The sequence below is a fragment of the Saccopteryx bilineata genome, chromosome X (assembly GCF_036850765.1).
Source record: "Saccopteryx bilineata isolate mSacBil1 chromosome X, mSacBil1_pri_phased_curated, whole genome shotgun sequence".
NCBI lineage: Eukaryota > Metazoa > Chordata > Mammalia > Chiroptera > Emballonuridae > Saccopteryx > Saccopteryx bilineata.
The window spans coordinates 118,669,828-118,696,134 of record NC_089502.1 but is presented as its reverse complement, the minus strand read 5'-3'; the positions used below and the strand labels follow the sequence as shown (position 1 = coordinate 118,696,134).

General features: G+C 39.5%; 1 protein-coding gene across 2 annotated transcripts in view; it reads right to left on the bottom strand.

Annotated features, from left to right (window-relative positions):
- DMD (dystrophin) overlaps positions 1-26,307 on the bottom strand; it is a 2,360,554-nt gene that overhangs the window by 2,262,728 nt on the left and 71,519 nt on the right. The window lies entirely within an intron of this gene.

Genomic DNA, 26,307 nt, shown 5'->3' with positions numbered 1-26,307 from the left:
ATAATTATATAGAATTATAATATTATAAATTATACAAATTATAAATTTTGTGCTGTGCTGGAAATAAGTGAAAATACAACCGGTCTTTTTTTCCTTGCTCCTTTTTATACACTCAATTTCCAGATGTGGAAAATTCTTTTGGAGAAAACAGGAGGTGTTGGGGGGAGAAAGCTCATTAATCGTACCGTATTCCCTTGTCTACAAAGAGCACTGCATCCAAATAACAGAAGAACTAAAGAAACCTTGTAGAATGAGTATATAATTAGCAGTGCTGCTAAGTGAATGGAAATGGAGGTTGCCTAACTTAATTAACTGTAATCATTACTCATTGTCGTCCTGCTTAGAAAGATTAGTTGAGGGTATTTCTTCTGACGTATCCCATTAGACATTTCTACTTCCCTTAATGTGAAAACGATTACACTACAAAAAAAGTATTGCCTTACCCTTTCATTCAGATGTAAACTTGACTGAAAAAGTCAGTTTCATGTCTTAGTTCAGGGAGCAGAATAGCAATAGTATAAAAATATTATTTGGGGCAAAAGAGAAATATATATATATAATTACAGAATTATATATAATTATATATATATTATATATATTATATATATAATATATATATATAATTACAGAAGTTAGTGGCTTGAAGAGAAAAAAGGAACCCTATATGTGAGGTTCTGTAAAGAAAAGAGCTCTTGGCCTAGGAGGAGGGAAATAACAGATTAAGATCTCAGAGGGCCAAAGAAAGTTAACAGTATGAATATGTGGCCTGTATGAATAAGTTGAGCATGATTACTCAACAATGCAGGTGCCCAAGGGACCTTCAAAGACATTGTGGCTAAGGACTGCTTACCTAGGGCTTGTCCTTTTAGAGCAGTGGTCCCCAACATTCTTTGGGCCACGAACTGGTTTAATGTCAGAAAATATTTTCATGGACTGGCCTTTAAGGTGGGATGGATAAATGCACAAAATAAAATTATGTGACCGGCATAAAAACTGTGGTATTTTTAAATATAATTGTTGAACTTACAAGTGTCAAGAGTGAGTCTTAGACGGATGTAACAGACGGAATCTGGTCATTTTTTAAAAATAAAACATCATTCCGACTTAAATATAAATAAAACGGAAATAATGTAAGTTATTTATTCTTTCTCTGTGGACCGGTACCAGTCCCCGGGGGTTGGGGACCACTGTTTTAGAGGAAAACACTGGCATTTGGGAAGCATTTGTTCTTTTGAATTAATGAAAATCACCTGGAATTTACAGCTGTGAAGAACCCTCACAAATCCAAGCATAGGAATGCCTGGAAAGGCGGTCACTGACTGTGTCTCGCTGGATTTGCCCTCTGCCCACCAGTGCTGAAAAATAACAGAGCACCTCCCTCTGCTAAAAGGGACTTAATATTCCCCGAGTTCTCTTCACTGTTCTAAGGAATTAAGTGGAGAGTTTCCAGTATTGCGGTTCAAGAATCTCCCCAGCAAACCCGCAACATTAACCTAGTTATCACCAAGCTCATTTTACAGGCAAGGAGACAGGAGCTCAGCGAGCTACCCAGAGTCAGCTACAAAATTAGAAATGGCTAAAAATCCAGCTCTGCCTGACCCTCTAGCCCAGTATGTTTCAAAAGTTAATGTGTCTACTACCCCTTTGTTCACTGTGCATTATTTACAATAGCCAATATATGGGAGAAACCGAAGTGTCTATCGATAGATGAGTGGATAAAGAAGATGTGGTGCATATACACAATGGAACATTACCCAGCCATAAAAAAGAATGTAATCTTGCCATTTCCAATGACATGGATGGACCTAAGGGGTATTTTTCTCAGTGAAATAAACCAGTCAGAGAAAAATGAATACCATATGATTTAATTTATACGTGGTATCTAATGATAACAACAAAACCAGAAAGAGACTCACAGATACAGAGAACATGTTGACAGTTGTCAGATGGGAGTGGAGTTGGGGGTCTGGGTGAAAAGGTGAAGGGACTGAGTAGTACAAATCATCAGCTACAAACCTGTCCGGGGATGTAAAGTATCGCATAGGGAATAGAATCAGTCATATTGTCATAACCATGTATGGTATCAGATGGGTACTAACTAGACGTATCAGGATGGTCACTTTGGAAGTTACATAAATGTCTAATCACTATGTTGTACCCCTGAAACTAATATAATATTCCAAGTCAAGTGTTATTGAAAAAGATAAAAATAAAACAAAACTACAAAAAAAATTTATGTGTGGAAAACTCACCTGAGTACCTTGCTAAACAGCACAGTCTGATTCATTAATTCTAGGTGAGAAGCCGACCTTTCCAACAAACTCCCAAGTGGTGTCGCTGCTGCTGATTGGATCACATACTGGGTAGCAAGGCCTTGTGTGACTGGCTCACAAACTTTGCTGATATTAGAATCACCTAGGAAGGTTTCGAACCTCCCAATGCTCAAGCTGCATTGACTATTAAGGAAATTAGAACTTCTCGGTGTGAGACTCCAGAGATTTCAATGTGCAGCCAAATTTGAGAATTTGTGCCCATAGACCAGTTGTTCTCAAATCAGGGTGCAGCAGAATCAAGCGAACGGAACACAGCGCCCGGTGTTCATTACAGCAAGGATAGGGCTCCGGCCTTTGCATTTTTACATGGTTCCTCAGATGATTCTGACATCGAAGTTTAAGAATCGCTCCTGTAGACTATGCTTTCTCAAATCAGTCAGCTGTGTTTTCATGAAGATTCTCAGGTTGCATGAAACATCTTGCATGCTAAAAGTTCCCAAGCCTCACATAACTGAATGTCCCCAGTTATAGGGATTTTATTCAAAAATTCTTTCATGATTATTTGTGTGAAGTGTAAAATTGCATTATATTACCCACGCTTTTTTTTTTGCATATTATAGTGAGGTGAACATTAATTCTGTTACTTTCTTAGTACTTCAGTGGAAAGCATATTCTATTTACAGAACATTTGCTTTATTCTCAGGGTAGCTGTATAATTAAAAATAATCAATTTTGAAAAGGGACACAGTAGTAAGTTAAAATAAATACCAAAAAAAATTGCTCCTTAAGCTCAGTTACATAAGTGTAGAGTAATGTACCACTTCATGAATGATCCTCAACGCCTCTTCAAGGGCTTGTGAAGATGAGAGTCATTTTGACTAGTGACACAATTGGCCTTCAAGAGAGTTGTAGCATGAGGTGCTGTCAGCTTAGATCTCAAACATTTTTGTGGGCAGTGAAAGGAAAATGCGAACATATCAGGAATGTACTTAGTGAAGTACAAATTTTATTTCCTTATGTATTCTAGGACCATATACTTACAGAAAATATTGTTTGCATATTTCCCTTAACATGATTTCAGAATGCCCAGCTATAGTTTCTTTTTTTCTTTTTTCTTTTTTTTTTTGTATTTTTCTGAAGCTGGAAATGGGGAGAGACAGTCAGACAGACTCCCGCATGCGCCCCACCGGGATCCACCCAGCACGCCCACCAGGGGCAACGCTCTACCCACCAGGGGGCAATGCTCTGCCCCCCCGGGGCATCGCTCTGCCGTGACCACAGCCACTCTAGCACCTGGGGCAGAGGCCAAGGAGCCATCCCCAGCACCCAGGCCATCTTTGCTCCAATGGAGCCTTGGCTGCGGGAGGGGAAGACAGAGACAGAGAGGAAGGAGGAGGGGGTGGAGAAGCAAATGGGCGCTTCTCCTATGTGCCCTGGCCAGGAATCGAACTCGGGTCCCCCGCACGCCAGGCCGATGCTCTACCGCTGAGCCAACCGGCCAGGGCCCAGCTATAGTTTCAATGAATACAGCCAGGGCCCCTGCTTCTGGCTCTGGGTATTGGGTCTGCACAGGCATGGCCAACATACGGCTCGCGGGCTGGATCTGGCCCACGTAATGAGTTTATGTGACCCGCGGTTAAATTTTTAATATTCTCTGTACGATGTACTGTGGAAATGAAATAAGTGGTACTTTTAAATTGTTATACATAAACTACGATATCTAACCATTGTACAACAATTAAAGTTAAAATCTCAGCTACTCAGAAGTGGAAGCGTCTTTGATTACTGGAAATCGAGATATTTAAGAAGATAATAATACGTGGAAAAGAATTCTGCGTGTGATTAATCTAGGGTTAACTTCCAATAATTGGTCGAATGGATTTGCGATACTTCTTTATTTTTTTAAAAAATTCCATTATAAAGATTTTTTTTGTTAATTTGTTGTACTAAATTACTTACATTTATTCATAAACAAATTACATAATAAAATTTTGTTTACCTAAATGAATCATTTTTGTATTTAACATTTTTAAATTTTAATATCATATTTCATCCGGCCTGTGAAAAAAGTATTCTTTCTAATCTGGCCCGGGGTCAAAAACTGTTGGCCACGCTTGGCCTTGCACGAAGGTGCATGTGCAAGGGGGGCCAGTTGGGGCCAAACTCCATACCTATACCCCATCCACTCACTCATCTTTGTGACCCTGGCATAAGGCAGAATCAGACTGGAAGAAAGCATGCTTTATTAAAAGACTGGTCCTCCTGTGGGTCAGGGGGTGCTCCTTTGTCTAATTTCCAGGCACCATATAAACTACTAAAAGTCCTGGGGACAGCACGGTTTGATGGAAATATTCGTGGTTGCAGTTGGAAGGCATTAGGAACTGACTTAATCACCTAAGGCAATTCATGAAAACCTTTGGCATCACTAGTGTAATGCAGGAGGTCGAGGCCAGGAAGGTTCGCATTGGATTCGGGCAGACCACAGAAGAACCACGGAGCCAAAATCCGTTGGGCCATTCCCATTTATTGGATTCTTGTAGCTGTGGGTTAGTGAACAGGGGAAAATCACCTCTGGGGAAAGATCCTGTAGCCTTATATGGGCTAAGCACATGACAGTGGCTTTCTGCTATGTGTTTACATCATTAATTAGGCAAAGTGGTTGCACCTGAAAAACAAGAGAGCAAATCTAACTGCAGCGTTTTCCCCTATAACTAGGGTTTCCATCTATAAAATAATGTAGCAACACACCATAGAGATTCACAGCTCAGGCTATGGAGTTAAAGTAGAGCAGCCAGGGCTTGAATTCCAATTCAGCTACTTACTGGCTGTGTGAATCTGGCGTGTCATCTCAGCCATGATTTCATCATCTGTAAAATGGGCGTGATATTAATTCCAGTGTCCTAAGGTTGTTTGTTTGGATCAACTGCAAGGTGTTTAGCACAGTTCCTGATGAGGACTTCGTGCTAAATAAACAGTAGCTGCTATTTATCAACAATAATAAGAAGATAATAACTCACATTTCCCAAGGCTTCAGAGAAAATTAAATCAAATGATGCATACAAAATAAGCCTCTGAACTGAAAAACACCATCATGGTTTTGGAGATGGGTTTTCTTCCTTTCTGTAGTGTATGTATTCTGTAGCTTGATTTTAAAGAAATAGTACTAGTAACTAAGCAAGGACTAGGGCTGCCAAATATCTGGCTAAATAATTGTTCTGAGAGGTTAGACTCCAATTGAGAGTTGGAGGCAAACTTAATACCTATAGATGATTGTAAGAACCTTAATATACAACACATCAGGGAACAATGTGAACTCTGAATGCACAGATCTAAAACTAGAACTTCAATAACCTGGCGATGCGCTGAATAAATTGGATATAATCCCATTAAATCTTTGTCTCTGGAGTTATTATTCCCAATAATCACATTTTTTCAAGTGCCACCTTGAAAATCTTGTTCCTGAAGTTGCCTCTAAGTAGCAGTAAGCTCCCCATCTCCGATTAAAAAAAGAAAAATGAGACCAGCCTGTAAACACATTACCCAGGACAATGTCTGGGAGTGCAGGCTGGGAGGCATTATTGCTCAATGTAAGTCAATTTAAAATAAGAGGTCACAGAGCTTTCTCTGCAAGAGGAAAGGATCCCGGCCATAATTGTTCTGCAGTAATCTTGGAAAGGTATACTTTTATTCAAACTGGGCCCTGAGTTCACCATATCTCCCCAAGGATGGACTTTGCTTTTAGTCATTAAGTTCATGGAAAGCCCAGTCCTTTGCATGTCTTCAGCCAGCTGCTTCACAGTTCCTATAATCCCATCACTGTGAAGAGGGTACGTGTCTATGTTTGTTTACTTACGATTTTGAGCGCAATTCTTCATGGTCTGCTTATTTCTTTCTTTCTTTTTTTATTTTGTGTTTTTAAAAGTTTTTCAATTGCAGTTTGCATTCAATATCTTTCTGTGTTAGTTTCAGATGTACAGCAAAGTCGTTAGAAAATCCTGTTCTTTACAGAGTGTTCCCGCCGATGCTTCAAGTACCCACCTGGCCTCATATATAATTGTCACAGTATTAATGACTATATTCCCTATGCTGTACGTATATACTTTTAATATTGTTCTTTCTCTTTGATTCTATGTCTTTCCAATGAAGTTACAGCAAGTTTGAAGGAAAAAGAAAAAGATGATGATACATGCCCAGGATCATAGGAGTTATTTGCTTTTAGAAGTCAAACAGGATAAAAATCTGTCTGGTTGCTTGTTGATGATCACTGTTAATTTTCACAACTAATGGCCAAAAAGTCATTTTATAAAGGAATATACTATGAAAATATGCAGAGTTAGGATGACAATTAGAGACAGCCAAGTAACCTTGGGTGAAAGCCCAGAGCATATGAGAGTCCAGGGGCCTCTCTGATCCCGTACTGGAAACAGTGCATGCTGGGAACAGCAGGATAAGATTCAGTAACAGAAATGTTTAGGCTCTCAGAACAGAGATGAAAAGTCAGCATGTTCCTTGTACTTGACTTCACCCCCTGAAGACTTCTGTCTGTTTCCTTGAGTTATCTGTACCGGCTAATAAAAATCTGAGTGAGGCTGGGGACGGGGCCTCAGCCCTTCAGTCTGCTGACCTGGGCTGTTGCCTCCTGTCAGCCTCTCGGAGCATGTCATCTGGTCTCTGAGTAGTTTATTGTCACCATGACAGTTTTAGAATTGGACTTGTAATAAAGAAATTTTTTTTCACAGAAATCTCACCACACGGAATATCTCCAAGGGTTACATTCTGGTGGAAATGTGAATATCTGGAAGAACGTGAGCCAACCCAGGAGCAATTATTTCACTCCGCTTCCTTCATCAAACAGAGCTCAGATCTGCCCTCCCTTAGCTTTAAGCTCTTCTCAGTGAACTGAGTAATGGAATCTTGAGGGACACCTTCAAATCCAGCACGAGAAGCAAAAACTTTCCCCACTGATAAGCAAAAGGATATTTCTGGCAACAAAACCCATCAACTATAAGAGGTATATATCTAAGTCAGCTTTCTTTTTTTTTTTTTCCTCTGTGAAATCACATTTTATTCTGTCTTAGAGATATACAACATCTATAGAAATAGAAAATAAAAAGCCACAATAAATAGAAATTCCAATTCATGCTGACATGTAGATTGGAAAGTATAATTGCAGTGCATAAAGTCTTTTCCTGATCCAAGTCTTGTTAGTTTAAAATGGGTTTGGCTGAAAGAAAGAGTAAAACCAAAATAGCAGTTACTTTAACTAGATAATAATGTATTTCTCTCAGTCAGCTCTCAATTAAATACTAGTCAGTAACCCCGGAAGGCAACACCGGGGTTTTAGAGTAAAATAAAAAAGGCCATGGATTTAATGCAGAACATCCAATCTCAGAGAATCGTGTGCTTATCACTTTGCCCTGAGATTATTTGTAAATTTCCTAGAACATTAAATGCTTCAATAATTCCAATTCCTGGAAAAACCTATTTGTTAAACCCTTTAAGTTATATCTGAGACTGTTGGCCAACAGCACCGAATCTTCTACTTATAATCAGATTTGGTTGATGGCATGCATACCTATATGTTACATCACTTACATAAGGACAATGGCATATATGGTGTTGAACATCACAAAATCCTTAGAAATTATAAAAATAAATCCAGTTAAGCAGAAGTAGCTCTGGCCTTTACAAATCCTTATGTGTACAGTGGTGTCATATCTCCTGGCATGTGGATGTCCCAGGTTTGATTCCTGGTCAGGGCACACAGGAGAGGTACCCATCTGCTTCTCCACCCCTCTCCTCCCCCTTCTCTCTCTCTCTCTCTCTCTCCCTCTCTCTCTCTCTTCTCCTGCAGCCATGACTTGATTGGTTTGAGCACATTGGCCCCAGGTTTTTTGTTTTTGTTTTTTTGTATTTTTCTGAAGCTGGAAACGGGGAGAGACAGTCAGAGAGACTCCCGCATGCGCCCGACCGGGATCCACCTAGCACGCCCACCAGAGGGCGAAGCTCTGCCCACCAGGGGGCGAAGCTCTGCCCACCAGGGGCGATGCTCTGCCCCTCTAGGGCGTCGCTCTGTTGTGACCAGAGCCACTCTAGCGCCTGGGGCAGAGGCCAAGGAGCCATCCCCAGCGCCCGGGCCATCTTTGCTCCAATGGAGCCTCGCTGTGGGAGGGGAAGAGAGAGACAGAGAGGAAGGAGAGGGGGACGGGTGGAGAAGCAGATGGGCGCCTCTCCTGTGTGCCCTGGCCGGGAATCGAACCCGGGACTTCTGCATGCCAGGCCGATGCTCTACCACTGAGCCAACCGGCCAGGGCTGGCCTCAGGTTTTGAGGATGGCTCTGTGGAGCTTCTACCTCAGGTGTTAAAAATAGCTTGATTGCAAGTGTGGTCACAGATGCGCAGAGCATTGGCCCCAGATGGGGGTTGCCAGGTGGATCCCAGTTGGGGCACATGTGGGAGTCTGTCTATCTATTTCCCCTCCTCTCACTGGGAAAAGAAGAAAAAGCAAACAAACAAAAAAAAAAACCCCAAAACAATAAGTTTCTTCACATCATCTACTGTGGTTATTATAACTGTTACTCTTGACTGGACAGTTTCCATCCATTGTAGAAATTTCATCACCTGCCATTCATTCCTCAACACACTAGTCTGCCTTCTACTGAAATACACTGTTTTACAGGTATCTCTGTCTATCAAATTAAAATATATTTAGGAATAGAAAGTCTGGCTTTATAGCTTTCTATTCTCTAGGGCAGCGGTTCTCAACCTGTGGGTCGCGACCCCGGCGGGGTCGCCTAAAGCCATCGGAAAATATATAATGCATACCAGGTATTTACATTCTGAATCATAACTGTAGCAAAATTACAGTTATGAAGTAGCCACCAAAATTATTTTTTGGTTTGGGGTCACCGCAACATGAGGAACTGTATTGCGGGGTCACAGCATTAGAAAGGTTGAGAACCACTGCTCTAGGGCCTCCTAGCACTGTTCCTGGAACACAGTTCAAATTGATATGTACACCACTGATGTCTAATACCTGCTTGTTTAAATAAATATTAAAGTCACAACTATATGCATGCTCAGACTTTTTTGTAAGACAGTCTAGATTACTTCCATGGTGAATAATTGAAAGCATACTAAATATCTATCAAACAGGAATTAAAACAATTCTTGTGTGTCCAATTGATTTATTGGCAGCCAATAAAAAAATCATATTCTTAAAGAATATTTAAAGACATTGGAAAAACATATAGTATACAGTGTGTCCGTAAAGTCATGGCGCACTTTTGACTGGTCACAGGAAAGCAACAAAAGATGATAGAAATGTGAAATCTGCACCAAATAAAAGGAAAACCCTCCCAGTTTCTGTAGGATGAAGTGGCAGCATGTGTGCATGTGCAGATGATGACGTAACACCATGTATACAGGGGAGCAGCCCACAGCCATGCCAGTCGAGATGTGGACAGTACAGAGGAAAGTTCAGTGTATTCTGTGGCTTGCTAAATTAGAATCCGTGACCAAAGTGCAACGTGAATATTGGCGCGTTTATAACGAAGCGCCACCACATAGGAATAACATTACTCGGTGGGATAAGCAGATGGAGAAAACCGGCAGTTTGGTGGAGAAACCCCGTTCTGGTAGGCCATCAGTCAGTGACGAGTCTGTAGAGGCTATACGGGATAGCTACCTAAGGAGCCCTAAAAAATCTGTGCGTGAGCCCACATCGAACTGCACTGAATAGGTATGAAACTGGGAGAGTTTTCCTTTTATTTGGTGCAGATTTCACATTTCTATCGTTTTTTGTTGCTTTCCTGTGACCAGTCAAAAGTGCACCATGACTTTAGGGACACAGTGTATTAAGGAAATTAAAGCAGCTTAGAAAATTGTATGCATAATACTAAAAAGGCATTATTTCTTAGTGCTATAAAACCTGGGCTCTGTGCCTGACTGCCTGGTTTAGAATCCGGGCTCCATTTCATGCTGGCACGGTGATCCTTAATGAGTTATTGCACCTTATTATTGCACTGATTTCCTCATTTTAAATATTGTATAATAATAGTACTTATATCATAAAATTGTCCTGAGGCATAAATGGGTACTATTTAACCTAGAAAGTCATTGAAACTGCCTGGTGCATATAAAATGCTCAATAAATGTTAGCTATCATCATATAGTTCTCATTAGGAATATATGTACCAAACAGTTAACACTGGTTATTTCTGAATTGTAAAATTATGGGCAACTATTACTTTCATGGTTTTTTTCTGGATTCTACTTGGGAGAGTGAGTATGCATTGCTTTGTATTGTAAAACAAAATTCTGCTTCCTCTTAAAGATGCAGAATATTTACTGAATGTTATACAAGTAAGATGCACACATAAGTAAGGGACCGACTCTTGGGGCTAAAAGCAAGAACTACTAACAACAGATGTAGCATGTGGCCTTTGAAATAGGTAGTGTAGATATGGTTCTCCACCTATGGTTCTCTGTTAATGCTATCATTAAGAATAAGAATTTTCAAGTTCATATATATATATATATATATATATACACACACACACATACATATATGCTTATTTTATTGATCCTAGAGAGAGACAGGAACATCAAGATGGTCCTGTATGTGCCCGGCCGGGAATCAAACCAGCAACCTCTGCACTTCAATATGGTGCTCTAACCAACTGAACTATCCAGCCAGGGCACTATATATATATATAAATTGTAATTATATATTGAAATATACATATCACTTATAGAAAACCCCTGTAGAAATATCTTTAATTCTTCACCTTATTTATGGGAATTGACTATGTGGTGAGATTGTTCCCTCCTTACTTCAAGTTCTTAAGACATAAGGTTAATGCCATTTTTCAGTTCTCTCCCCAAACCATCAGCATACATTGGGGTAGTAGGAAAAGATGCTTAGACAAAGTGAGTTAGGTTTTCCAACCACTCTAACTTAGTATGAGAAATGTTAGTTTAAGAGAACAAGTGACTGAGAAAACATCACCAGAAGCATATAAGCATAAAATAAAAGTTTTTTGTTTGTTTGCTTTTTAGTGGTGGGGAAGGATGATAGGAGAGAAGTGAGTAAAAGTGAGATTCCAGCCCTAAATTCCTGCAAAAGTCAAATTAAAAAGTGAAATGCAAGATAACAAAATTTTATGTACTATAGTAGCATTAAAACTCAATGATTATTTTAGCATTTTTGGTCTGCCCTTAGCATCCAAGTAAGCCCAGGTGAAATAACTTTGTTCCTAAATTTAACCATAGTATTTCTTATTTATTATTATTATTTTTATGAGTTACTTCATTTTGCTAGATATGTCCTTCAGGATAAAAATTGTGCCTGGAGCCTGACCAAGCGGTGGCACAGTGGATAGAGCATCAGACTGGGATGCGGAGGACCCAGGTTTGAGACCCCAAGGTCGCCAGCTTGAGCGCGGGCTCATCTGGTTTGAGCAAAGTTCACCAGCTTGGACCCAAGGTCTCTGGCTCGAGCAAGGGGTTACTCGGTCTGCTGAAGGCCAATGGTCAAGGCACATATGAGAAAGCAGTCAATGAGCAACTAAGGTGTCACAACGAAAATCTGATGATTGATGCTTCTCATCTCTCTCTGTTCCTGTCTGTCTGTCCCTGTCTATCCCTCTCTCTGACTCTCTGTCTCTAAAAAAAAAAAAAAAAAAAAAAAAAAAAAAAAATTGAGCCTGGGCCTTTTAGAAATCTAATAAAGATAATTTTTATTTTTCAATTACAGTTGACATATAATATTATATTACTTTCAGGTGGACAAGCCAGTAATTTGAAATTTATATAAATTATGAAGTGATCACCCCAATAAGTCTAGGACCCCTCTGACACCATCCATAATCATTACAATATTGTTCTCTATATTCCCTATACTGTACTTTTCATTTCTGTGACCATTCTGTAACTACCAATTTGTAATTCTTTTTTCTTAAATTGAATTTATTGGGGTGACATTGGTTAATAAAATTACATAGGTTTTGGTGTACCATTAAATACCAAATCATCTGTACACTGCACTGCATGGACACCATCCCCAATTTGTAATTCTTTTTTTTTTTTAAGTGAGAGGAGGGGATTTAGAAACAGACTCCCACATGTGTCCCTACTGGGATCCACCAAGCAAGCTCTCTATAGGGTGATGCTCTGCCCACCTGGGGCCATTGCTCAGCAATCAAGCTATTTTTATCACCTGAAGTGGAGACTACACAGAGCCATTCTCAGCATGTAGGGGCCAACTCGCTGGAGCCAATCAGGCCATGGCTGCAGGAGAGGAAGAAAGAGAGAGAGAGAGAATGGGGAGGGGGTAGGTTGGAGAAGCAGATGGTCGCTTCTTCTGTGTGCCCTGACCAGGAATTGAACCTGGGACATCCACAAGCCTGGCTGACGCAATTTGTAATTTTTGATCTCTTTATCTTTTTTCACCCCTCCCTCCACTTCCCCTCCCATTTAGCAACCATCAAAATGTTCTCTGTATCTAACTCTGCTTCTGTTCTGCTTGTTTGCTTATTTTGTTTTCTAGATTCCACATATAAGTGAAATCATATGGTATTTGTCTTTCATATTAATCTTTTAAAGATATTTTAAGAGCTATCGTACAATTTTACCTATAAATGATGTGCCTATACCTTTAGATATTTTTAGCAGTGCCTGAATATAGTAAGTACACAATAATTGCTTGATGAATAATATGTATTCAGCAAATGAGGCAAAAAGAAGTGACTTTCTTTTGCAATGAAGAGAAACATGACTGAAAAAGTACAGGCATGAGGAAAAAGAGAAAATAAATAAAGGAATAGAACATAATGATTTTAGATAGGACTTTTTATCACCATCAATAATTCGAATTATTATCTATATAGTACTGTTGATAGACACAGTGGGCTGCATTCATATAAAATGCTTATTTCCAAATCATCACACATTGAAAATAGTAAAGATGGTCCCTAATATGTGATAGCTAAGAGGTTTGCATTCATTAGCTCACTCCTCAGAGCAACCCTATGAAGCAGGCACTATTATTAATTCTACATTACAGTTGAGGAAACTGAGGGAAAGAGAGGTTAACTGACCACCCCAAGAGTACAGAAATAAGATAAAAAGTTGTTGGATTTCAAACACAACAAACAAAGGTTTGGCTTTGAGTTGGCCTGTCTAACCACTACATTCTTAAACACTTATGCTATATTGCCTACATTGATATATGTCTTGATCCAGTAGCTCTTTAGAAAGTCCCTTGAGCTAGATAGAATGCATATTACTATTACCTGTTTGACAAGGAGAAACATCAGATAGAGTTAACGTGGCCTGATCACTCTTCTATTTATTGGCAGCCAAACTTTCGCTTGGAATTAGCTAATTGATGTTCTCACAGCAACGGCGTTTGCAGGCTATACAGCAGGAAGGAGACCTCAATACAACGCACCAGCTTAAATGATCCGGTTGCTGCTTGTTGCTTTGCTAACTCCTTCTCTATAGATCTATCTTTATTCTTTCCCTCTCTTTCATTAGTCCATTCTATCTTCGTTTTACTGATTTTTTTTAAAGAAAAAAATATGTATTTTTTTGCCTTGGAGAAAAATAAGCTTCCCTTTCTTTTCATCCAGAAATGGATTATTGTCACTTCTAGGCCTGCTTTGTTAGCTTTCCCTCTTTTTACAGTCTTTCTTCAGCATTTTTACTGGGACTCAACATTTCCCCCTCTCGCGCTGGCTTCTGGCATTGGTTTGTTGCTATTTCTTGTTCTTTGATGTTTCCCATATCTAACTGTTCCCTTTCTCACCTCTGCTTTTTGCCGCATTTATCCCTCTGCTATTATGTTTCCCATTTGGGAAGCTTACAACAGAAGGGACAGCATCACCCCTCATTGTGTTTCTCTGGCTTACTCTTGAAATCATAAGCAGCCTCTTTCTCACATTAAAAAAGGTATCTAGTTGGAGTTGGAAGATAAATAGCCATTAAGGAAGCACGTACTTTGTGTGAATGGGGACCTTTGGACTCCCCGCTTCTTCCTGTGCCTGTCAGGTTTAAGAGACAGTGGTTCTGTTTGATTTTTCAAAGGGCAGAACAAGAGCCTTATATATCATGTTTCTGCTATCAATAGTTAAGAGCTATTGCTCGGTCCTGAAAGCATTATGAATACATTCCTAGTCAGAGGTCAGTTTGTATCATTAATTAGGTTTTGGGATGGTGTCCTGAAATGTTGTTTAAAAGCTGTGCATTCTAAGTGGGCTTGCCCAGCTAGTATATCACCAGTATATATGGTAAGTAGTGAATTTGCTTCTTTTTCCTTCTTTCTTTTTTTAGGTGAGAGGCAGGCAGATAGTGAAGCAGAATCCCACATGTGCCCTGACTGGGACCCACCTGGTAACTCATTTGGGGCTGATGCTCGAGTACTGAGCTATTTTTAGCACCTGAGACTGATGTGCTCCAAGGGAGCTATCCTCTAGTACATGGGGCAATGTTCAAATCAATCAGCCACTGGCTGTAGGAGGGAGAGGAGGGAAAAAGGAAAGGGGGTGAAGCAGATGGTCACTTCTCCTGTGTTCCCTGACCTGCTCAAACTTGGGATGTCCATCCATACACCAACACTCTATCCACTGAGCCACCAACCAGGGTGGTAATTTGCTTCTAATATTATGCATGTTGGTTTCAATATTTTAGATTGTTTTTATAAGGGACAGTGTATAGTTTGGGCTTTTGTCTTAGAGGTTTAAAAAGGAAGAAGAGAAGCATCCAGCAAAATTTCTAGATTTGTCTGAATAGCACAAAGATGTTCAGGAGAAGAAAAAGTACTGTTTCAAGAGGAATCTTTTAAACACTAATTTAGACATAAAAGTTTAGTGGAAAAAACCTAAAATTTATGCAGACATTTGGATATTTTCCTCATCTTAAACAATAATGCCCTGGCCGGTTAGCTCAGTGGCAGAGCATTGGCCTGGCATGCAGGAGTCCTGGGTTCGATTCCCGGCCAGGGCACACAGGAGAAGCGCCCATCTGCTTCTCCACCCCTCCCCCTTTCCTTCCTCTCTGTCTCTCTCTTCCCCTCCTGCAGCCAAGGCTCCATTGGAGCAAAAGTTTGCCTGGGCACTGAGGATGGCTCTGTGGCCTCTACCTCAGGCGCTAGAATGGCTCTGATTGAGGCAGAATGACGCCCCGGATGGGCAGAGCATCGCCCCCTGGTGGGCGTGCCGGGTGGATCCTGGTTGGGCACATGCGGGAGTCTGTCTGACTGCCTCCCCGTTTCCAACTTCAGATAAATGCAAAAAAACAAAAACAAAACAAAACAAAAAAACAATAACTACCAGGACCTTGGACAAATCACACAATTTTCTGAGCCCCAGTTTTCTCATCTATAAAATAAGGGGGTTGGACTACTGGCTTTTAAGGTCTCATCTAGTTTTAGTACTCTATATTTTTTTATCCATTACATATGCAGCACTGCCCCTGAGAAACATACATTTATACAATTATAGCTATGAACTCTCAGGACTCCATTTAATAGATTTTTCTGACACAACCACTGTACTATACTGCTAATGGGCACTCTCCCCTGAGATAAGTCAGCTATCCTGCAAATACTAATGGAAGTGACTCTGAAAGGCCTTCCAACAGGACTTAAGAATATATGGAAAAGAAAAACAAATGAAAAATCAGAAACTAGCTATGGCAAACAGATAATATATCTACCCTAATTTCTCATTTGATATTGGTTACTGATAGTAACTGGAGATATCTAGCTATAGATACTGGTATATTTTCTCCCTAGATAATGATAATAGTAACTACAGTGGTACCTTGAGATATGAATTTAATTCATTTTGTAACCGAGCTCGTAAGTCAGTCAACTCGTATATCAAACTGCCAATACTGAAACTGTGCGCCAATGCGCCAACTAGCGGCAGCTTCCCGAATAACAACTCGTATCTCAGAATTTCGCTCAGATCTTGAACAAAAATATGGACTGAGTCACGGCTTGTATCTTAAAAAATTCGTATGTTGGTCTGTTCACATCTCAAGGTACCACTGTTTAAAGTAGTATGCAATACTTACTCCTGTGATTGTAAAGAAAGTGAACACATCCAAGTAAAAATTTGTAGGTTCAACAAACTCAATACCTACCTCATTGTTCTCTAGGGTAGCAGAACAAGCAATCTGTGAATTCACCAAACCAATATAGTGAATAACATTTAAGCAGTGCACACTGCCCTCCCCAAAGTGACTCACAATGCAGGAAATTAATTTCTTGCTATCAAAACACAACTTTTAATTGTTCAATACCAGTACCTAAAAATCTCATGTTGTATACACAAATGTGCACACCCATGCATACACATGTTTATAGCAAGAACATAAACTTCTCAAAAGAAAATGCCTAAATAATTCTTAACTAATATTTTCACTACGGTGAAATCTGGTCAGACAATGTAAATTCAGGCCTTTACATCAGTGAAAATGCCTACAAGTTATTTTTTACTTCAAAAATCAGAACTGCGATGTTTTGAGTAGTGCATAATCATCCAACATTATCCAGCACAACACAGAGCTTTGTGTCAACCAGATCCAAGCATAGGTTCTTTTTTAAAATTACATCGCTGGCCCTGGCTGATTGGCTCAGTGGTAGAGCATCGGCCTGGTGTGCGGGAGTCCCAGGTTCGATTCCCGGCCAGGGCACACAGGAGAAGCACCCATCTGCTTCTCCACCCCTCCCCCTCTCCTTCCTCTCTGTCTCTCTCTTCCCCTCCTGCAGTGAGGCTCCATTGGAGCAAAGATGGCCCGGGTGCTGGGGATGGCTCCTTGACCTCTGCCCCAGGTGCTAGAGTGGCTCTGGTTGCAGCAGAGCGACGCCCCGGAGGGACAGAGCATTGCCCCCTGGTGGGCAGAGCCGTTGCCCCCTGGTGGGCGTGCCGAGTGGATCCCGGTCAGGTGCATGCGGGAGTCTGTCTGACTATCTCTCCCCATTTCCAGCTTCAGAAAAATACAAAAAATAAATAAATAAATAAATAAATAAATAAAAATAAAATTACATTGCTAATTCTTGGACACTCCCCCCATCAACCACACAGCGGTCCTCTAAACAGTTCACAGCATCCTCAAAAGAAGTAAAAGTGCACTCTGCACCCCTTAATCTGCCACCTTTCAAAGATAAGGTTAATGGAATTAAGTTAACCATAAAGATGATTATAAATTTAATGCTGTATCCTTAGATGTCTGAGGTAATTTAATGCATTTCAGTAAATATGAGGTTGGGAAACATAAAAAGAAAATTTATGGCACTAATTTAAACAGTATCTTTCCACATCTCTCATGCATGCTACAGCAGAGCCCTTGATGTTTGCCAACTCACAAATATTGTAGAAGGAAGGAGATGGGGGCCCCAAATTTTCTAAAGAAATTGGAACCCAATGGTCAATATAACATCGGAAACATCATGCAAAGAGAAATAGTCATTTCTAAATAATTCAGCTATGAAAAGTAACCTAATGATGATTACTTTTATTATTACTTTTATTATCATCATAATCAGGATTAGGCTTATAAACCAAAACAAATGTTTTTTTCATGTTTGTGTACTGAGTATTTTAATAGATATATGTCATATTTTTTCTTTGTAATTTCAATTTCATATATATTGGATAGCACGCAATATAAATTTAATGTTTAAATCAGAATTACTTTTCGTCATTAGCATTATGGTTTTATAAAGAGAAAGGTAGTGATGATTGTTACATGATTACTGATGTTGGGTATTACAAAAACCGTGCTAAATACTTTTCTTATGGCATCTTATGATAGTAATTATATATTGTAATAATTGTATGTACAAGGAAATTGAGTCTTGGAAAGGTTGAAGAACTAGTTTAAGGTCACATTGCCAGAAAGTGAGTGAAAAATTGAAATTTAGATTATTCCAAAGCTTATGCTAAGCTTATTATTTTGACTGTGGCATATTCTCTTCCTTTAGCTGGGGAACAATATAACTCAGTGTCCAAAAAGTGGAGGTCCTTTTATTTCTTACGTTAAGAGTAGAGGGCTGATGATAACCTTGGCAAGAAGACTATTGTCAGAGTCCTTATTGTTGATGGTTTTAATAAAAGAGAAATGTCTTTGATACTTTTCTTTTATGTAGTATCTCATATTTTGACTATATCCATGATCTATATATAGCCTCTTAGAAAATTAAAAAATGATAAAAGTCCCTTTCTGTAGTACTGACTTCATCTAAGTTTGTACACTCAGTGTCAGCAGCCTTACCAAGCACTTCTTTAAATACAAACTTTAGAAAGTAAGCAAGGAAATGCAATCTGACACCAAAATAAATTAACCCATTTATGACAGAGGTTGAAATTTTTGAAATTCATTTCTCCAAAAATTTTCTGAAAATTCACATCACTTTTTGACAAGCTCCCAGCACGCCAGTATCTGCAGCAGTGACTAAGTCTGTGCACCACGTGACAACATGGAACTTCAGGGGGCAGACATGTGTGAAAAATCAGACCTTGGCGATGACCTTGAGCGGGAGGATATAAATAACTCCCACGTCACTATTGTTCCAATAATGAAACATGAGGCATAAATGGGTTAATGTGAAGACTGGAAAAAGAAATCTGATATTGCAAGATTTGCATCTAAAAGAAATGATAAAGATATCAGCAGTTTGTTTTCTATGAAATAAATTCTTCTTTGTTACTCCTGGAAAACTCACCATTTCTTTCCTCACAGTTTAAGAAACACTGAAGCTGCAAGCTACCAAAGTGTATCCATTCACCTACTGAATGACATCTTGCTTGCTTCCAAGTCTGGCAATTACCGATAAAGCTGCGATAAATATTTGTGTTAAGCTTTTTGTATGGACAGAAAGTTTCAGTGACTTTGGGTAAATAGCAAGGAGTGTGATTTCTGGATTGCATGGTAAGAGCGTGTTTTGTAAGAAACCAGCAGTCTTTCAAAATGACTGTACCATTTTGCATTCCCATCAGCAGTGAATAAGAATTCCTGTCACTCCATATCCTCACCGGTACTGGGTGCTTTAGGTTTTGGCCATTCTAATAGGTGTGTGTAGTGGCACCTCACCATTGTTTCCATCTGCATTTCCCCAATGACATATGATAAGCATTTCTCATATGCTTATTTGTCATCGATAAATAGGAATAGCAAAATGCATGTAAATAAACACTGGGTTATTGAATATAACATTATATTTCTTTGATTCGTAACATGCATTTCATTCCACTAAAAATCAAGATCATTTCAAAAGAAAGTCCCTGAATGGAATTTGGTACATTTCCCTATTCAATAGCTCTGATAATATTTATAATTAGGAATTAAATAAATTTTATTGGATTAGTAAATGTTTAAATATATATATTTTAAATTAGGAAAGGGCTGATTTAAGTGTACTTTATTGGGGGGGGGGTCTAATACAACCAATAAGTATGCATTTTTTAAGTAGAATAACACACTCCAGGGAGTCACATTTGAAATGACTCTGAAATTTGGTCTCTGGATGTTCTTGGCCTTTCCTCATATAATTCACCACACCTTCTAGGCATGCAATTATCTCTTAACATCTTATAACCTGCCATGCAGTATGCCCTTCCATAAATGAGAATTCATCTCAATTACCACTATATACGTAGATGTTAAGTTTAACAGAAGCATCAACCAGTAATTTCGGATGGGTAAAAAGTATATACATTTTACCATTTAAAATAGATTTTTTTTCTTTCTGTAATAAACCTAAATCCTCATATTCTATTCATAACTAGCATGATCTTTCAACATTGTTTGACTCCTATAATTCAATTGGTCAAGTCAAAAAATGCCCAACCTAAAATTCCAACAAAGATTCAGAGCTGTATTTTAAACATTTGCATCGCATTTGTTTCCCTGCATCTGCCACGGAATGCATCACCAAATCCTTTAGAGATATTCAGATGAAACTCTCCACTACAAATTAAGAAGGAATACAGCTAATCTTGGGCTTTCACCAGTTTGATTACCGTTTCAGCTCTAAATGGCTGGATGATAATTAGTGGGTGTGGAACAACCAGTACTGCTCCAGGAGCAGTGGCTTTGACTGAAAAACAAAATTTTGAAAGAAGCACAGTAAACTCCAAGAGACAATCAATTCAATCTGATACACCTCCCTGCCATAGTTTTAAATGGAGCAGATGTGCTAAAAAAGCCAGTGAGAAGATGGTTAATATTTCTTAGGGCTCAAGCAGGAATAGAATCCCTAACATCTGACCATATTTTTCACAGTGATTTATTATAGTGTGTAATCCACACAAGCATCCCAGTATGGGAATATTTCACATCAAAAAAGCACTTAAAACCTTGGATATAATAAAATTAAAAGTTTAAAGTGATATGTTTCGTTTAGAAGTTAGAGAACTGACCAAAAAGAAGATGCTTTCTAGAGATGAATGTAAATATGTTTATAGTTATGCTGTGTTCATTTGAATATTCATTCCTGAGTGATATACTACACCTTTATGATTTTAAATGTTAGGCCAGAAACACAAGTGATAATTAAAAATTAGGACAATGTGAAAGAAAGAGAATAAATGGAATTACAATAGAATCTGTCTGACTAGACCTCCATTTACCTGCATTTGTAGATAAATCAAAACTGTTAGGTTTCCTGAGGGATCAAGATGGCTTGCTGAAAGATCTTAACCCAAACTCCTCTTTATTAGAGATGAATTGTATGCTTTGGTGGAATAAAGATAGCTGTAAACTTTTTGACACTCCCCCCGCTGAAGAGGTGAAGTTTTTTGTTTTCTCTCTTCAATATGGCTGGGCTCTGTGACTGCTTTAACTAATAAAATAGAGTAAAATAGATGCTTTACTTTTCAGGGTCAGGCATCAACAGACTGAAAATTTATACTATCTGTCCTTTGTATCATTTTCTCATGGACCCTGAGCTGCCATATCAGAAGCTCAACTTCCCTAAATCTACCATACTGGAGAGCACCAAGTCAATAGATTTAGGTAAGCCCAGTCTTCCAGTCATCCCTACGAAAGCACTGGACATGTGAGTGGAGCTACCTGGATTCTCCAGCCCCCCCCCTCTGATAGCTGAGTACCAGTGACTAATCAGAGGTGATACAACACAGAATAGAAAAATCACTTAGGCCCTGGCAGGTTGGCTCAGTGGTAGAGCGTCGGCCTGGCGTGCAGAAGTCCCGGGTTTGATTCCCGGCCAGGGCACATAGGAGAAGCACCCATCTGCTTTTCCACTCCTCCCCCTCTCCTTCCTCTCTGTCTCTCTCTTCCCCTCCTGCAGCCAAGGCTCCATTGGAGCAAAGATGGCCCGGGCACTGGGGATGGCTCCTTGGCCTCTGCCCCAGGCGCTAGAGAGGCTCTGGTCGCAACAGAGCGACACCCCGGAGGGGAAGAGCATCGCCCCCTGGTGGGCGTGCCGGGTGGATCTTGGTCGGGCGCATGCGGGAGTCTGTCTGACTGTCTCTCCCCGTTTCCAGCTTCAGAAAAATACAAAAAAAAAAAGAAAAATCACTTAGTTGACCCATGCCCAAATTCATGGCCCACAAAAACATGAGATATAAAAAGTAACTGCTGAACTGATAGGCGCCAGAGGGAAGGGGAGCTGGAGGGCTGGGTGAAAAAGGTGAAGGGGTTAAGAATTACAAATTGGTAGTTACAGAGTAGTCACGGGGATGGAAAGTACATCATAGGCAATATAGTCGATAATGTTATAAAGACTATGTATAGCCCAGGCCAGTGGGCTCAGTGGTAAAGCATTGGCCCAGCATGTGGAAGTCCTGGGTTCGATTCCCTGTCAGGGCACATAGGAGAAGTGACCATCTGCTTTCCCCCCTTATCTCTCTCTATCTCTATTCCCCTCCTGCAGCCATGGTTTGAATACTTCAAGCAAAGTTGGCACTGGGCGCTGAGAATGGCTCCTTGGCCTTGGCCTCAGGTGCTAAAATAGCTCGGTTGCCAAGCAATGGCCCCAGATTGGCAGAGCTTCACCCTATATGGGGCTTGCCCAGTGGATCCCAGTAGGGGCACATGTGGGAGTCTGTCCTCTACCTCCCCATCTATCACTTAAATAAAATAATAATAATTATTATAACTATGTTTGGTGTCAAATGAGTACTTGAAATATGGGGGCGGATCACTTTGTAAAGTACTATATGATTGTCTAACCACTATGCTGTACACCTGAAACTAATACAGAATAATATTGAAGGTCAACTATCATATAATTGAAAAAAAATACTGCTGTTTTAAGCTACTAAATTTTGGACTAGTTTGTTCAACAGCAACAGATAACCAGAACATATGCTTACTAAGAGTTAATTGTGATTGTTCCCATTCTTATCTATGTAATAACATAATATAATTATATACTACATAATTAGATAAAATATGAGCATACAATAAAGAGATGCATTCTTTTTATAAAAACCCAACTGAATTTATGGGGAAAAAGTCAGTAAAAGTGAGCTAAAGGAAAAAATCAAGGCCTTCCTGTGGGGGATATTATAAAACTATTAAAGAAATCTCTCAGATTGTTTTACAAATGCTTCTATGTTCTTTCCCCACTGCACAGAACCCAAAATGTACAAGTTTCTATTCTGCACCCCAACCTCCCTTAGTTGTGTGATGCACTATCACTCTGTGCCTTGTACAAACCAGTCCTCATTGCTATTCCATGAACACAACAAGCACTCTGCCACTGTAGAATGTTTCCTTCTCATAGTTCACTCTACCGGGAACACCCGCCCCACAAATATCCAGTTGGCTTCAAGTTTCTTTCAAATCTCACCTGCTCAAGGAGATCCATCAAGACACCTTATTTTATACTGTCTTCTGGAACTCCAGCACGCTACTTTTAATTTTCATTGCATTTATATCCTTCTACCATATGACATCATTCATTAACATACCAAACTATTATTGTCCTGATTATGTGGAGTAAGAGAGCTTCCACTCTGAAGCGAATCACAAAAGAATAGATCATTTTGAAGCACAATTTTGGGACATCATACAAAAGAATGAAAAAGAAAAACCCACTAAGGCTTTATTCCAACTATTAAAGAAAAACTCGAAGTTGTGAGCAAGGACAGGAGGTCAACGTGCTTTTCTGGGTTATGCTGCCCTCTGGCATGGAGTTCCAATGAACCAAGACAAAGCTTTGTGTATTTCTCAAGGGATGGACAAAGCACTTCTAGTTGAATACACAGTCAACTTTTTTCAGCTACACTTTCCCAGTTAACCCAAAGCTTTTCCCATCTAAATGTATTTTATTACAAGTTTTCCTGGAGTCAGTTAGATTTGAATACTAGAATCAACAAGTATAAGGCAAAAAGTATACATTTCATTTGTATTTGTGTCTTCAAATATCCCGTACATTCTAGCTGCTAATTGATTTTTTTTTCCATAATGTATTTATATTGAATTTTGTCTCCTGATTTTTTATTGTAACTAAAGGAGCTGAATCATTGTATTTGCTGTTGAGATTACAGCATGTATTCTCTTTAAAAAACAAATAAAAAGTAATCCCAAAATAGCCATGAAATCTGAGTAGTAGACAGGAGATTTTATTTGCATATGGAAGATACCTAGATAATAGAGACTCAGGTCATGGTCCCTGTCCTCAGGCAACTTATGGTCCTGTGAACTTAGATAGAAAGTCTGGCCTGACCTGTGGTGGCGCAGTGGATAAAGTGTCGACCTGGAATGCTGAGGTCGCCGGTTCAAAACCCTGGGATTACCTGGTCAAGGCACAATGGGAGTTGATGCTTCCTGCTCCTCCCCTCTTCTCTCTCTCTCTCTCTCTCTCTCTCTCTCTCTCTCTCCTCCTTCTCTCCTCTATAAAATGAATAAAGTCTTTAAAAAAAAAAAAGAAAGTCTGTCTAGGATAAATCCTAGCTCTATTGCTTAACTGTGATCTTAAGCAAATTTCTCAATTTTGATGAACCTCAATTGATTAACCTATAAAAGGAAATTGGTAAGACTTCCCTTATAGTGTGTGTCAATTATATACTGCTCACAAAAATTAGGGGATCAGTGAACGTGCAGATACTCCAGTACTTTCAGCCTTTCTTATAGTGCATTTTCCTCAAGGAAATAAAAGTTGGTTTTGCATCTCACTTGCATAATCAAACGACTTTGACTTGTCGTTTGCTTTTCTGATATTCTTGTTTAATAAAAAAAATCAAATTCTTCTTTTTTTATCACTTCATATTTATTTTAAAATATCCCCTAATTTTTGTGAACAGTATATAAGAAAAACACAAACAAAATCATGCATGGGATTGGTCCATATTAAGACCTAAAAGGGTAGCTAGCTATCACTATTTTACTTCCCTGAAATGAAATATCACTTAAAAAGAGAGAATGAGGGAGGATAAAATCAATAACCTTCAATTAAAAATATTTTCTTTTTACAATAGACTATGCTTTAAAATTATTAAAAATTTTAACACAATTTTGAAAAAATAATCAAATAGATTTGCTCTACTACTTACTATATGGTCCTTGCATTTATATGGAATTTTATTTATTTTATTTTTTTATTTATTTTTTATTTTTCTGAAGCTGGAAACGGGGAGAGACAGTCAGACAGACTCCCGCATGCGCCCGACTGGGATCCACCGGGCACGCTCACCAGGGGCGAAGCTCTGCCCACCAGGGGGCGATGCTCTGCCCCTCCTGGGCATCGGGGCATCGCTCTGTCGCGACCAGAGCCACTCTAGCGCCTGGGGCAGGGGCCAAGGAGCCATCCCCAGTGCCCGGGCCATCTTTGCTCCAATGGAGCCTCGCTGAGGGAGGGGAAGAGAGAGACAGAGAGGAAGGAGAGGGGGAGGGGTGGAGAAGCAGATTGGCGCTTCTCCTGTGTGCCTTGGCCGGGAATCGAACCCGGGACCTCTGCACACCAGGCCAACACTCTACCACTGAGCCAACCGGCCAGGGCCTTATATGGAATTTTAAAAAGAAGTATTATTATTAGACTTAGAAAATGTAAACAAGGTATCATATAGGGTTATTTTTAATTTATAATTTATAGTGTTGACATGGGTTCAAGTGCCCCACTCAATAGAACAGCCTCTAACCGCTGCATTGTGCCCCCATGTCCCATGCAATCTCTTTCCTTTCCTGTTTCATTCCTTATGTCCCCCTCCTCCTTTCTCCATCCCCCCTTTCCCTCTGGGACTTGCTGCCCTGTTGTCTGTATCTATGTGTCATATATATGTAATTTGATTAATTCCTTCTATTGGTTTTTATATTTTACTGTTGAGAAAACAGAAGTAGCTTCTTGAGAGTTACATGGGGTTTTGATGGATGTTTTTCTTCAGGAATTGCAGCATTTTATATTTAATTATGTATGTACACATTTATACTCTGGAAAAAAATAGGTACATGCTAAATAGAGAAGTGAACATACACAGAGAATATATATGTTTGTATTAAAGAATACTGAAGCCCCCTTAAGAATTTCATAGGTGGAATATACCAGTTACTTAGTAATTCTCTGTGGGAGAGAGGTAAGTTCACATACAGAAAACCATTACAATATACTGTTATAACACAAAGAAGATATTTCTGTTAAACTTCCTGCCATTTTATGGTCATTTCAAACGTTCAAAGCTGCTTCATCCAGCAGTCATATTACTACCATAATTAATCCATAAACCTACTTTCTCTTTCCCTCAAATATATAGTCATTTAAAGCAAATGCACAGAAAAAAAATCAGTATATCGTTTAGGAATTAATGAAAATTAAAAACACCAGTCCATTGAGAAGACAGGGGTAATACATTAAAAAAGTCTGCACATTATTGCAAGGGAAACATTTTAGCAGTTTAAAAAATTAGTTTTAGCTTGGCCAGGCAATGGCTCAGTAGATAGAGCATCGGACTGGGATGCTGAGGACTCAGGTTTGAAATCCCGAGGTCACTGGCTTGAGTATGAGCTTACCAGCTCGAGCGTGGGGTCACAGGCTTGAGTGTGGGATCATAGACATGACCCCATG